At 36.5% G+C, this 16,331-nt stretch overlaps 1 non-coding gene across 1 annotated transcript; it reads right to left on the bottom strand.

Moving 5' to 3' along the window:
* Positions 1–230: 230 nt before the first annotated feature.
* LOC123939536 lies at positions 231–303 on the bottom strand. Its single transcript, XR_006817903.1, has one exon. It is a non-coding gene; the product is annotated as a small nucleolar RNA SNORD36 (small nucleolar RNA).
* Positions 304–16,331: the final 16,028 nt, after the last annotated feature.

Genomic DNA, 16,331 nt, shown 5'->3' on the forward strand with positions numbered 1-16,331 from the left:
ACCAGATGCCCCAGGCTGGCCTTCCCATTGATAATGGAGTAAGGAATCCCCATCTTATAACACAGGGCAGGCAGGAAGACAACCAACTCAATGGGATCCACATCATGTGCAATTACTACGAGCTGAGCACTCTTGTTTTCCACTAAGGTGGTGACAGCATTAACCCCTAGAACACAAAATCAATTTGCATGAGGACTCAGTTCACAAAAGCAGCTTTACTGTGGGCTAGCTATGACTCAGGGTTAAAAAGCTCAAATTTTACTCTTCACAGTGATTCCATGTGAACCAATCTTTTTCTTTCATAAGCTGTAATGAATAGCTTTGCACATATGTTATGTACAAATATATCTACAGAATAATTTCTAGGAAGTATAAGTGGTGGTTCAAAGTGTACTTTAAATTTTGATATGTATGATCTCCAAGCCTTGCCCTAAATGACCTAACTAAAAACAATGTTTGAGGAAGACTTCCTGCTAATTCTCCATAGTAAGTTTGTAATTCCAAACTTAGATCTTCGCAAATCCAGCAAGACTGGTATCTCACTACAGTTCATTTTAGCATTTTCCTTATTTTTTAAAGAAGCTGAACAAGTCATATATTTACAAACTATGTGTAGATCTTTTTATGTGAGCTGTCTCCTCATATACAGTTGATGCTCGAACAACATGGGAGTTAGGGGCACTGCCATCCCTCCCACCGCTGTGCAGTTGAAAGTCAACAGAGAGGTTTTGACTCCTGCAAAACTTAACTAGTAATAGTTAAGTTGACCTTCTGTTAATGAGAGCCTTACTAACATAAACAGTCTATTAACACATATTTTATATGTTATATGTATTATATACTTGATTTTTACAATAAAGTAAGCTAGAGAAAAGAAAATGTTATTAAAAAGCCTTTAGTAAGAGAAATTACATCGATGTTATTTATTTTTTTAAAACCCACATATAAGTGGGCCCCCACAGTTCAAACCTGTATTATTCAAGGGTTAACTGTATTTTACGTTGTTATAATACAGAAATATATTATGCACTATATATTATTATAACATATAATACATTAATACTACAATATATAACATAATAAACAACCTATGTAATCTTTAACTTTCTTATTGTACATAGTATTTTATAGTCTATCAAATTTTCACATGCAGTTTATTATGTAATTTAGGAATAAGCATATATTTCCTCACTCTATCCTATGAAAGCTACTGTCTTGATTCTTAGTTTCTTATATCTACATTCACAAAGTTCACCTTTACTTTAATGATCAGATATTGACTGGCTTAAGCCCTAAGTATAACTTTTTCAGTGTTTCCTTTCTCTTCTAGTCAGCAGTTCCCACATTTTGCTCTTTAGTCAAAATACTTTTTCTCTTTTTGTTTAATAGCCTAATTTATTCTCCCTCTCTCCCGTTCTCCCTCCTCCCCTCCTCTCTTTTTTCCCCCTCTCTTTCTTTTCATATCTAAGCTGTTGCCACAGTAATCACTTTATATAATTAGATGCCCCAATTTTGGGAGGAATGAGAATTTTTTCAGGAACATTACGATTTATTAAACTAAAAGAACCATTATTTCTCTCTTGCTCTTGATGGTGTCTGCCTATAGTATGTAGATGGTAGCTAAAAATAACCCTGTTAATTTTTACCTCTATATCACATTCAGGAGGATGTTTAGTGCCTCATTACTAATGAGAATTCATCAAAAAAATACAAAATCCTTTGTTTTTTACTGTTGTGATAAGAACACCATTTGGATTCAAAGACATCCTATAAATCTATAAACATGAATATCTAAATACAACTTGTTTGGTTTTAAGAAACGTGAGGTCAGACAAAGAGGTTATGAAATTTCATCTTTAACCAAAGCTCACAAAAGGGGTTACCAGACCACAGCTGGTTACTAAATATTTTGATTTGGGGAATAGATCTGAGATTAATAAATCATTTTCAGTTTTATACAAAGCTTCATAAGAAAATTTTCAATCCATCAAAATAATTCAAAAGCTAGATGGTTTATTTTTTAAGTGGAAAGCAGCTTCTTAATAAGGACTTGTAGATTCTACTTCACTTTCATTATATTTTTCAGCATATTTTTATCTTGAATATTGTGCTCTTTCCAGTCAACAATATTGCAGTCTACCTGTATTCACTGCTGAAAGCAAGAAATGTGCATAATCTTAGACCTAAATGTGCCTCACTATAAGGTCCTTAGCTCTGGGCACAAGAAGCCTTGAGAGCCCCATGCTTTGGAACCCATTCTGGCCCTTCTGTGCTGTATTCCACATGTGGTGAAGAGTCCCAGGCACCTCAGGAGATATAGCCACCTGAAGGGTAGCAAAATATTCTACCTCAAAATATGCCTCTTTGACATAAAAAGTATTTTGAGCTGAAAGCAAGGCCAATGCCATTGGAGAGCACAGCCCAAGTATAATGGTGGTCAAATGGCTGCTATTTGTCAAAGGTGAGAATGGACTTTGGGTTTTCAGGCTGGAGTATCCACTCATATACACTGGAGGCCCCTCCCAGTGTGGGACAGAACTGTAAGAAAGAAAAGGCTGACTTGGTCTGGCTCTTCCCACATTACCAGGAATCAGTATGCAACACCAAGAAATCAGACTTCTTCTTCTTCTTCTTCTTCTTTTTTTTTTAAGATTTTATTTATTTATTTGACAGAGATCACAAGTAGGCAGAGAGGCAGGCAAAGAGAGAGAGGGGGGAAGCAGGCTCCCTGCTGACAGCCTGATATGGGGCTCGATCCAAGGACCCTGAAATCATGACCTGAGCCGAAGGCAGAGGCTTAACCCACTGAGCCATGCAGGTACCATGAACTCAGACTTCTAATTTCAAACTAGACTTCAGGTCATTATGAAGTTGTATTTGTCAAAGTAGGAGGACAAAACACATTTTATTTAATAGCTCATTAGTTTGATGTATAACTTTAAAATATTTATACGTAAGGTATATGAGGCCTCATTTGCACTAGCCCCCACAGAAGTTAAAGAAGTGCCTAGGTTCCCTACCCTCCACGGGGTCTTTTATTCTGACTCCAGATTATTCTATTTTTCAAGTTATTTGTGAAGGGTAATGTTCAGCAACTCTAGTCCTTTTCAAAGGGGAACTTTCGATTCATCGATTATCTTATGTGAATACTTTATGTACATTAGCTTATTTAATCTTCCTAGCAACTCTGTGAGGTAAGTGGAATCCGTATCACAGGGATGAGGAAACTCAAGAAGTAAAGTAAGTTTCCCAGATTTCAAAGTTAATGAAATAGCTAATTGGCTTCATCAAGCCCTCTACTCTACCTCCTGTCGTCCTTTCCCCTCAGCTCCTGACTTTAGTGGATATCCTTACTTTATATTTTCCTAAAGAGACAGAGAAAGGGTCTGTGAAAATCCCTAAATTATCTTCTATTTTACAGTCCTTTAGTTTTTTTCACCCTACTTCTCTTTCTTTTCTTTATCTTCCCTCTCTTTATTTAGACAATTCTCCAGTTTTTTTTACTCCAAGATGTTTAGTCTTACCAACTTTCTCTTCTCCCTCACTCCCATCTTCAATGTGTACCTGTGCACTGGCTTCTTCTCCCCTAATGAATCATTCCCTATTCTAAAAGAATTTTAAAAACAACCTTCTTTTACTTGTTGATATCTTTATTAATTCCTTAATTTTATGTTTCTCTTCACAAATTTCTTCAAAGTGAAGTTAATTCTTACTGCTTTATCATCCCTTAACCTTTTACAGGCTGGACTATTTTCCTTAACTGCAAAAATTGCAATCAGAGTCCTCGTAGAAACTAATATTATTGATGGATAACCTTAATAAGATGCATAAAGTGCATTAATTTTAAGTACACAGATGATTTTTAGGTGTCCATACACCCTTGACACCACCATGCAGATCAAGATATAGAGCATTTCTAACACTCTCTAAAGTTCTTTTATGTCCTTTTCAGTATAAGCCACCACTACCCATCCCTGCATACCCAGAGGTAACCACTATTCTGAAAACTATAAACACTGATTAGATCTGCCAGTTGTTGAGCTTTATATAAATGGAATCATGTATAACATACTCATCATGTACTCTTTTGTATCTTACTTATTTCTCTAAAAACAACATCCATGAATATGAATCTTATTGTTATGTTCCCATTAGTTTTGGGTGTTTTTCTTTATCACTGGTAGTATTCCTTTAAATGAGTTTACCTCTACTTGTTTGTTCTTTTACATGTTAATGGAAATTTGGGGTTGTTTCCAGTATGGGGTTAGTATGAATAAAGCTGCAACAAACATTCTTGTGAAAATTTTTTTGGGAGAACATACCACTACTCTTGGATGTATACCTAGGAGTGAAATTGCTGTGTCATAAGGTAGGTGAATGCTTTAACATTAGTACAGACAGACAATCTTACAAAATGGGTCTATTATTTTACATTCCTGTCAGCACTCTTTGAGAGTTGGTCCACATCCTTTGTCACAATTTGATATTATTAGTCTTTTAAATTTCTAAAATTTATTTTAACAGTACCCATTTTGGTGTGTTTGTGATAATATTCACTTGCTATTTTAACTTGTATCTTCCTGGTAACTAATCATGTTGAACACCTTTTCATATGCTTATTGGCCGTTAGATACCCACTTTTGCAAACTGCTTATTTGAATCTTTTATCCAATGTTCTTATTGAGCTTTCAGTCTTTTTATAATTGATTTGTAATATTTTATCAGATATATGTATATATAGTAAATGTTTTCTTCTGCTCCATGACTTGTCTCTTTACTTTTTGAATGGTGTCTTTGACGAGCAGAAAATTTTAATTTTGAGGATGTCAATTTATCAGGTTTTATTTTTATGATTAATGCTTTTTAAGTCCTGCTTAAGAAAGTTTATCTGCCTCAAAGTCCTGGAGATATTATACTACATTTTCTTTTAAAAACTTTTCAAGTTTTTCTTTAACATAGGAGACTATTATCCATCGCAAGTTAATTTTTGTGTTGGTGAGAAATAGGAATCATGTCCATTTCTTTTTTGTGTGATGTTTGGTTGCTACAGCACCATTTATTGCAAGGTTTCTTTCCACTGACTTGCACTGGTGTCTTTATAATTAATCAACTGATTGCAGGACTAGGTCTACTCTATTGATACATTTTCCTATCCTTTCTCCAATGTCATACTCTCTTAATTATTGTGATTTACCAAGTTTGAAAACCAGAAGCCTTTTCTCAAACCTTATTCCTGCACATTTTCTGTGCAATACATGAATTTGCCTACCATTCACATTTTTCATAGGGAAAAATAGGCATAGGAATCAGGGAGATTTGTCTTTAAAATATAGCTCCATCACTACATTGACGGTGATGTGGGATCATATGAAAGTTCACGAAAAACTATAGAAAACTTGGAAATAATGCCAGAGGATGGCTATATGCTATTCTGGAATATTGCTTAATAGTTCCACACAAAGAGAATTTAATTCTCTAGGAGGTTTACCTTTGTTTGTTAGTTGTTACTGATTAGAGCTAAAACTATGTAAAATGTTAACTTGTAGATTTTGCCCTCTAGAGATACAAAACCTTTTTGTCTGGTAGAGAATGCAACTCCAAAATCTATAGTTATTTTGACTTGTAGGACATTAACTTGTAAGACATTGTAATTTAGCCAACTTATTTTAGCATGCCCTTTGTGACTGTCTAGGTATACTGAGTTTTTCTATTTTTTCTGTGAATTAGCTTTATTATATTGCTGATCTCCTCATTACAAATTTAAATATATCTTAGAAGTGCCTGGGTGGCCGAGTCAGTTAAGTACCCAAGTCTTGATTTTGGCTCAGGTCATGATCTCAGGATGTTAGATCAAGGCCCATGTTGGGCTATGTGCTGGGCATGAAGCCTGCTTAAGATTCTTTGTCTCCCTCTCCTTTTGCCCCTTCCCCTACCTGTCTCCTCCCCCACCAAAAATGTTAGATTTTAAAAACATATTCATCCTATGTTTGTATAATAGTCATATATAAATATATGACTATATATATAATATAAATATATAAATATATATAATATATATTATATATATTATATATTATATATATTATATATTATATATATTTATATATATTTATATTATATATTATATATATTAATATATATTATATATATTTATATATTTATATTATATATAGTCATATATTTATATATTTATATATTTATAAAAATATATATATAATATATATTATATATAAAATATATATTATATATTTATATATAGATATATAAATAAATATATTTATATATATTATATATTTATTTATATATTTAAATAAATATATTTATTATTATTATTAATATTATTATTATTAATATTAATATTATTCCAAGGACTTATACAAACTGGATGACTGGTGATGCCATTACCCAGGATGGAGAATACATAAATATTTTAGATGAAGATAATTATTTTTGTTTTGGTATATTCTTTTCTATTATGATGGAAATGCATGACACGAGTGGAAATCTAGGTTTAAAGACTGCAAAGTGGGGGTTAGAAGAAAAAATTCTGAGCAATTTTGGAGTTATCACTATGTAGGAGGTGAGAGTGCTATAGTATGAGACTATTAAGAACATCATTCTCAAAACAAACAAATAAACTACTGGGCAGTGGATAAAGAAAAGCAATCAAAGGAAATTATAAAGCAGTTGTAAAAAGCAATCATGACAGCAATTTTAAGGAGTGGTCAACATGCAAATGCAACCCAAGGGGCAACAGGAAGAGAACTGAAGAGAAGCAATTGAACGGAGCAATTAAGAAGTCTTTGGTGACCAGGTAAAAGCACTTTCAGTACAGAGGTGAATGTAAGTCAGATTTGCTGTGGGTTGAGAGAAAATGAGATATGAGGAAATGGATGCTATGAATATAGATTAATGTTTCAGGAAGTTTGGCTCTAAATCCTAAATCAGATCACAATAATTCACTGGTTAAAACCTGCTGATGCATTTCCATTACACTTGAAATAAAATGTATCCCTCATCATGAACTACTCTACTCTATATAATTAGGACTCTACTTATCAGTCCAACTTCTTGGACCATTCCACCACTCTTACTATACTTCAAACTTACTGAATTCTTTCCTTTCCTTGATTGTGCCAACCTTGTTCCTAACTCAGGGCCTTTGCCATTTCCTCTTTCGGTTATACTCTCCCTTCAGACTTTAGCAAGGCTTGTGCAACAATAAGGAAGGTGTATTGGTCAGATCTCCCTCGGTGATAAGTATAGTTAACACCTTTTGGCTGCCATATTTTCAAATCTACACTGAGGCTACGTTTACCCTCGGCTGAATCTAGCTTACAGCTGAGTACAGAATGGGTACTAGAGCTTGGCTGTTCCTGCCTAACGCAAGACTCCTCACAACAGAGCCATTTTTGCTCCGGGTCTCCTCCTTGGCCTAAGATTTTCTCGAAGCTGCATTTTACTCTGAAGCTTTGCCTACCCCGTCCTCCTTCCTTCCTGCTTTCCTTTTGCTGGTGCCAGGACAGTATTATAGTTTGAAGACCCACTTGTCTTCCACTTACCATACCTTTATCCTTCACAGATGTTTCCTTGTCTCTTTCATGACTCATCCTATCTTGTCATCTCCAATTCAGAAGACCTAAATGGATACTGTGGCAGTCATTTAATATCACAGCTCAAAAGTCACCGTATCATAGACCTTCTCAATGCTATAGTACTCAACCCACGGTTAGCTGCTATTCCATTGCCGTCTTCTGTCTTTTCTACATAGAATTTATCATTGTACCTTTTAAGTTCTTAAACTGATTTTTATATGCCGACTAAAGTAAATTACAGACATTTTGAACATTTCACCTCAAACACCTTAGTATGCATCTCTAAAAAGAAGACCATTTTCATAAATGGACAAATTATTATTAAAATGCCTGATGAAATTAATAGTAATTTCTTTGTAACATCTAATTCCTTGTCCATATTCAAATTTCTTCAATTTGAATGGAGACATTCAAATTGTTAATGTCTCCATAATGCTTTTTATAGCTACTTTGTCCAAATCATGCCTTAATCTAAGACAGGGCATTCTATCTAGGTGTAATGTATTTTAAGTCCCTTTTAATCCAGGTCAACCCCTTTTTTCATGCACTGACTTGTTGAAGAATATGGACAGTTGTCCTACAGAATGTGTTACTTTCTGGATTTGTCTGATTGTTTCCCCATAGTGTCTTTAAAAAAATTTTTTTTGAAAGTGGTTTCCTTATCTCCTATATTTCCTATATATGAGAAACTAGATGTTAAGATTTAATTAAATTCAAGTTAAACATTCTTGGTTAAAAGATATAAGAGGCAGAGTGAGTACTTCATATTGAATTATGTAAGCAGACATACACTATCTGGTAATACACCAATTGGTGATGATAACTTAGACCATTAGATTAGATTGGCGACACCCTGTGGCAAACTTAAATTTTCTCCTTCGGGGTCAGAAAATGTGTGCTGTGTGGTACTAATTTGGAAATATATGAAGGTACAGTGCTCTATCACAATCAATGATTCTACCACTTTTAATACCATTATCTTAACTCAAACTCCATGCTTTTGCTTGTGTATTTACTTTGCTTAATGTAGTCTTTTGCTATAGAGAAATATCACACAGTAGAATCTGCCAATCTTAACTTATTAGTCTTCTAAGCCTGCAAAAACAAAATACCACAGACTTGAGGGGTAAACAACAGGAATTTGTTTTCTCACAGTTTTGGAGGCTGGAAATTCAAAAACAAGGTGCCACCTAGGTTTCTCTGGAGACCTCTCCTTGGCTTGCAGATAGCTGCCTTCTTCCTCTGTCCTCATATAAACTTTATTCTGTGGGTCCACATCCTTTGGGTTTTCTACTTCTTATAAAGACACTACTCCTGTTGGATTATAGTCCCACTCTTACGATTTTATTTAACCTTAACTACTTCTTTATTTTTTGAAGATTTTATTCACTTATTTGAGAGAGAGAGAAAGAGACAGAGCATGAATGCAGGGGAGGAACGGAGGGAGAGGTAGAAGCAGATTCCCCACTCATTGGCAGGGAACCTGACTCAGGACTATCCCAGGATCCTGTGATCATGCCCTGAGCCAAAGTCAGAAGCTTAACCAACTGAGCCATCCAGGTGCCCCAAGATTGGACATTTTAATACCAGAAAATCATAATTATAGAAATGGGACTTATTCCTAGAGTCAACATGAAAAGAAATCATGAAAATGACTGAAAAGAAAGCTATAAGATATGTCCCAAACATAAAGCAACTGGAAAGAGAAATTTGATAATATATACTTGAAAGCAGTGACTGGAGAGAAAGAGAATGAGTTTCTTTCCATTTGAAACAGGTCAATGTCTGACTGCACAATAAAAAGCTTTGTTATATTATGAAAAATAAAAATCCCTCGTTCTCCAAGTATATTTTTCCTACTTCATTATTTGCCTTTATTTATTTATTTAGAAGATTTTATTTATTTATTTGACACAGAGAGAGGGAGAGATCACAAGTAGGCAGAGAGGCAGGCAGAGAGAGAGAGAGAGAGAGGAGGAAGAAGGCTCCCTGCTGAGCAGAGAGCCCGATGTGGGGCTCGATTCCGTGACCCTGGGATCATGACCTGAGCTGAAGGCAGAGGCTTAACCCACTAGTCACCCAGGCGCCCTGCCTTTATTTATTTTTTTAAAGATTTATTTATTTGAGAGGGTTGAGAGGGTGATGGGCAGAGGGAGAGAATCTCAAGTCGACTCCCCGCTGAGTCCCGAGCCTGATGCAGGGTTCAATCCCACAACCCCAAGGTCATGACCTGAGCTGAAATCAAGAGTCTGATGCTCAACTGACTGAGCCACCCAGGTGCCTCTGCCTTTACTTTTTTTTAACCTTGACATTTTGTCCTTCATTGGTTTTATTATCATGTTTGCTTTCATTGTGAGGGTTTTTCTTTTTAATTGTGGTAAATATATGTATATATTATACTCTTAAAATTATATAATCATATATTATGCTCTATATCATTTTATATATTTATACTTATTTATATAAAAATAAGAGTGAAATACAATATTGGAGTACCCCTGGATTATGCAATCTCAAAGACAACTCTTGAAGTATATACAACGACGAACTTTCTGAAATCTTTATTGTGTTCTCACATTTGGTTTTTGTCTTGAAAAGGAATGGAATTCTAAGTACAAAATAATGTCCCCTTATAATTTTGGAGTTATTATGTTCTGGAGTCTAATATTTCTGATGAGAAATCTGATGCTAGTTCAATTATTATTCTTTTATAGGAAAACAGATTGTCCCTGGAAGCTAACCTTATTTTTGATGTTCTGAAATGCCTTATTGACATATGGTTCCTTTTACCACTTGGTTTGCTCAGTACTAGGTGTGTCCTATCAGTCTTACACTGAGCTTTTTTTTTTAAATGCCTGTTTTTTAAAAAAAATTTAAATTTTTTTATTAACATATAATGTATTATTAGCCCCAGGAGTAGAGGTCTGTGAATTGCCAGGTTTACACACTTCACAGCACTCACCATAGCACATACTTTCCCCAATGTCCATACCCAATCACCCTCTCCCTACCCCCCTCCCCCTGGCAACCCTCAGTTTGTTTTGCGAGATTAAGTGTCTCTTATGGTTTGTCTCCCTTCTTTTTGTTTTTGTTTTTTAAAGATTTTTTATTTATTTATGAGAGAGAAAGAAAGAGCATGAGCAGAGGAGAGGGGCAGAGAGAGAGGGAGAAGCAGACTCCCCACTGAGCAGGGAGCCCAATTTGGGGCTTGATCCCAGAACCCTGAGATTATGACCTGAGCCAATGGCAGTTGCTTAAACAGCTGAGCCACCCAAGTGCCCCTATACTGATCTTTAGTTTCCTGAAATTTTTCTTCAATTATATATTTGATATTTTTCTGCCTTTCCTCCATTTGTGGAATTCCTATTAGTCATATGATGGACCCATTGAATTAATTCTCCATGTTTTTTCAATTTTTCCATGTTTTTGTCTGAATGCTCTAAGTTCTAGAGTATTTCAATTAAATCATTCCATCATTCTATTAAGTATTTTATCAATCAGATGTTTATTTTCAAGTCTTTCATTATTCTCAGAATGTTCCTCTTTCAGAGTATGCTGTACTCTTATACATTATTTTCTCGACTACCTCTTAGGAAGCTTAATGTTATTAATTTATTATGAGTTCATTTTGTTTCCTAAGCTGACTCTGAGTCTTCCTAGTTGTTTTCCTTGGCTGATCATTCATGCTGTTTATTTTCTTCTTATCTCTGACAGTCTTTGATTCTTCATTTTTAAGAATGGGATTCTAAATAGATGTGAAGAGAGACAATACTGGGGAGGGGAATCTGGAAGAATTCAAGTGCTTTGGTTTCCTAAAGAGTTTTTAAATTTTGTGTCTAGCCCTCTTCTTATTTCTACCCTCTACTGTGCCAGACAACTCTAAGCTTAGGGTCTCTCTGGGACTCTGTTTGGCGGATCAATTCTCTCTGAAGCTTTAGTTACCTGCAAATTCTAAGGAGCTGAACTTTTTTTTTTTTTTTAAGATTTTTAAAATTTATTTATTTCAGAGAGAGAGAGAGAACATGAGCAGGGCAAGGAGCAGATTGAGAAGCGGACTCTCAGATGAGCAGGGAGCCCAATGTGGGATTCCATCCCAGGACCCTGGGATCATGACCTGAGCAGAAGGCAGACCCTTCACTGACTGAGCCACCCAGGCGCCCCAAGTTGCTGACACTTTGAGGATGTTGCATTTGTGAACAGGCTTCCATGTCTTTTTGATCTCTCAGGTATTTTTTGAAATACATTCTCTGTATTTGGTAGCTTTCCAGATCACTTCAGTATTAGAAATTATTTCTCAACTATAGTTTTATTAAGGATTCAGGAGGAAGACTAAACAAATACTACTGCTACTACCTAAAGTTCATTTTGCTATCAAAAGTTCTATCTAGGGGCGCTTGGGTGGCTCAGTGGGTTACAGCCTCTGCCTTTGGCTCAGGTCATGATCTCAGGGTCCTGGGATCGAGCCCCGCATCGGGCTCTCTGTTCCTTGGAGAGCCTGCTTCCTCCTCTCTCTCTGCCTATCTTTCTGCCTACTTGTGATCTGTCTGTCAAATAAATGAATAAAATCTAAAAAAAAAAAAATTCTATCTACTTTTGGTTCTGGCTCTGGGTTTACTATTTTGAGTACAATAGTAGCAAATACATTTTAATATCCTATATAGCAATTTTTGCATTACTATTGTTTTTCACCATTTTGTAACTTATTTTATGCAATTATTCTTGAGATGATTGTTAGAACCATTTTTATAACACTCAAGAAAAAAATGGGGGTGCCTTCGTGCTTAGTCTGTTAAGCGTCTGCCTTTGGCTCAGGTCATTATCTCAAGCCCCTTGGGATCAAGCCTCTTGCTGGGCTCCCTACCCAGAGTCTGCTTCTCCCTTTCCCTCTGCCCCCACTCCTCCTGCTTGTATAGGCACACTTGCTCTCTCAAATAAATATACATTTTTAAAAAATGAAGAATTATCATTTTGATTATATTAAATTTGTAGATAAATTTAGGTATAATCGACATTTTTACAATACTGAAACTTCCCATCTAGGAGAATAGCTTGTCAATTTATTCAAGTTTCCCATCTTTTAGTAAAATGTTGTGATTTTCTACCTACTGATCCTACAGATTTCCTTTTAGGTTTACTTGTAGGAATTTCACATTGCTGTTATTATCTTAGCTTATAATTCCTTGTTGATTTTTCAAATTATTCTGAAAATCAGCTACTTTACTGAATTCTTTTTTTTAAAAGATTTTATTTGTTTACTTGACAGAGAGAGATCACAAGTAGGCAGAGCTCCAGGCAGAGAGAGAGGGGGAAGGAGGCTCCCTGCCGAGCAGAAAGCCCGATGTAGGGATAGATCCCAGGACCCTGAGATCATGACTTGAGCAGACACAGAGGCTTAACCCACTTAGCCACCCAGGCGTCCCTCTTTTTAAAATTCTAATAGTCTGATACTCTTGGATTTTTCCAGGTAATCATATCATCCACACATAATTTTATATATCATCTCTTTTTCTTGTTTTATTATATCATTGATTAGAATTTCAGAGACAGTGTTGATAACTATTTTAACGGTGTTTGTGGCAGAGCTGCAAATCCTGTATCTTTACTAACAAATGATCTGACTCCCAAGTTTTAGCAGGGCACACTGTTTTTCAGCTGGAGATTTCTTTTTTTAGCCTTCCTGTAGCAGGGAGTCACCACTATGCAGAAGTGATATATAAACTTTACGGTCATTCCCTTAGCAGGATATCCTGCTGAAAAGATTTTAACATTTAAACATAAATCTATTTTCCCAGGGCACCTGGGTGGCTCAGTCGTTGAGCGTCTGCCTTCGGATGGGGTCATGATCCCGCGTCCTGTCCTATCTGGATCCCTGCTCGATGGGATGCCGGCTTTCCCTCTCTCACTCCCCCTGCTCATGGTCCTGCTTTCGGGGTCTCTCTCTATCACTGTCTCTCTCTCACTGTCAAAAAAGTAAATACAATCTTTTCTTTTTAAATATTTTATTTATTTATTTGACAGAGAGAGAGGTCACAAGTAGGCAGAGAGGCAGGCAGAGAGAGAGGGAGAAACAGGCTCCCCACTGAGCAGAGAGCCCAATATGGGGCTCGATCCCAGGACCCTGAGATCATGACCTGAGCCGAAGGCAGAGGCTTAAACCACTGAGCCACCCAGGTGCCCCTAAATACAATCTTTTTAAAAAAATCTATTTTCCCAAATTATTTGCCCACAAAACCCACTCTTCATGAAATGACCATAAACATTCCACAAAATTCTAGTGTCAGAGGTACCAGGTCTAAGAAACACTAACATTTTTTTTCTTTTTTCTTTTTTTAAGATTTCATTTATTTATTTGACAGAGATCACAAGTAGGCAGAGAAGCAGGCAGCGAGAGAGGAAGGGAAACAGGCTACCTGCTGAGCAGAGAGCCCGATGCGGGGCTCGATGCGGGGCTCGATCCGAGGACCCTGGGATCATGACCTGAGCCGAAGGCAGAGGCTTTAACCCACTGAACCACCCAGGCTCCCCGTTTTCTTCTTTTTTAAAGGGAGGTTCCATCCTTCCTTCCTTCGACAGAGAGACAGACAGACACAGAGAGAGCACAAGCAGGGGGGAACAGCATAGAGGGAGAAGCAGGCTCTCTGCCAAGTGGGAAGTCCGATGCTGGCCTGGATCCCAGGATCCTGGGATCATGACCTGAGCCCAAGATAGACTCTTAACTGACAGAGCCACCCAGGCGCCCAACACTAGCATTTTTCGAATATGCTGTTCAAGTTAAAAATGCACCTTCTACATCTGGTTTATTAATATACATTTTATTAGAAGAGGACTTTGAATATTTCCAGCCCTTTTTCAGGTACTGAGCTTATCTCCTTAACCTAGAGTTATAATTAATTAATTCAGATATTTATTTAAAAATATCTTTGCATTTAAAAATAAACTCTATTTGGTTACAGTAAAATGTTCCTTTAAGACAATACCAAATTGATTTTGCCAACATCTAAAATGTTTGCACGTATGTTCACTAATGAACATCAAATATGAGCCAGGCACATAGAATGGTGGACAGCATGCACACTCTCCTCATAGAGCATACAGTGATTTTAAATGCTTCTTAGGATTTTAAATGCTTTTAATGTTTTTTGTGCTAGCTTTATATTAGCTAGAACGTTTAGGTGCTCCATTTTGCTTTGAGTTTAAAGCATAAGAATTAGCTCCTCAGGAATTTTTATGAATTCAAAGTTTTTTTCTTTTACTAATCTTTACAGCCAACATGGGGCTTGAACCCACGACCCCAAGTCAAGAGTTGTCTGCTCCTCACAAATTTTTAACTCACCCATAACTGAGTGGGCTGGATGCCTTTTTATTTTATGGCATGGAATTCTGGCATCACACTATCATTCAGTCCTATCTATAGTTATCGACCTAATTCAATTTTCTTTTTTCAGTCATCTGTTTTCCTTAGAAAGTGACTATACGGGGCACCTGGGTGGCTCAGTGGGTTAAAGCCTCTGCCTTCAGCTCAGGTCATGATCCTGGGATCCTTAGATCCAGCCCCCGCATCTGGTTCTCTGCTCAGCAGGGAGCCTGCTCCCCCCCAACCCCTGCTTGTGGTCTCTGTCAAATAAATAAATAAATAAATAAAATCTTTAAGAAAGTGACTATACTGTTTTGATATTAATATTTATTGGCAGCATGAAGTTATATGAAGTATTTTAATAATTTGTAAAGCTCCTCTTTATTATTACTTTTTGGGGGGTAATTTTTAAAAAGTTAAGTTCTATGCCCAGTGTGGGTCTTGAACTCACAACCCAGAGATCAACAGTTGCCTGCTCTACAAACTGACCCAGCCAGGCATCCCAACCTCCCAACCTCCCTTTTAAACGACCAAAAACCTTATTAGCAGCAATATTTCCTTTTCTTTTGGACTCAAAAGTTTATTTTAAAAAGAACTTTAAAAGGGAAGTTTTCTAATTTTGTTTTTTGGGGGGCTATCCTTGAACTTTTTTTAGCTCATCCTTCTAGGCCTAAAGTGTAGGGCAAATCCTTCAAGATTTTCTTCTGTCCTATTGTGTTCCCTTTTTTAAACCTGTGTGTGTGTGTGTGTGTGTATACATCTCCTTTATACATATACCATAGGGTTTCTTTATCTTCCCCCTTCCCCTGCCTGACCCCCACATTCAGGCTATTTTATTCCTTTATAAGGTTTACAGCTTAGTTCAGTGCTTTGTGGGTTTTCACGCAAGATTCCATTCAATATAACAAATACTTATTGAGCACTTATGTATCAGGCATTGTATTAGGCACTAAGGACAGCGTATCCCGCACCTTCAAAAAAAAACTGATTACCCAAATGAGCTTCAAGAACTTAGTCTGCAACTTCAGATAACATAATGTGCATAAGCAGTTTATTAACACTGGAAAATAAAGGACATAAGAGAACAAACCCATTCGAAGACGAAGAGAGGAGCTAAGGGACGGTTAAGTACCGCTTCCCCGTAATAGCCTAATAATCCAACCCATTAATGATACAAATACAATCTACAGCATCTGCCTTGGAATCACTTGGATAGTTTGTAAGGAAAAAAAGAAGGGGGAGAAAGATACATTTAAATCTGCGTTTTAAACAAATTCCCCGTGTACTCAGACCATCCAAGATTTTAGAATACTGCGAAGCCATATTTGTTAGGCCTCATTCCCGAGTATTCCCTCCTCCTAGCTGAGGAGGCTAACCCCGCG

Source organism: Meles meles, chromosome 3 (assembly GCF_922984935.1).
Source record: "Meles meles chromosome 3, mMelMel3.1 paternal haplotype, whole genome shotgun sequence".
Taxonomy (NCBI): domain Eukaryota; kingdom Metazoa; phylum Chordata; class Mammalia; order Carnivora; family Mustelidae; genus Meles; species Meles meles.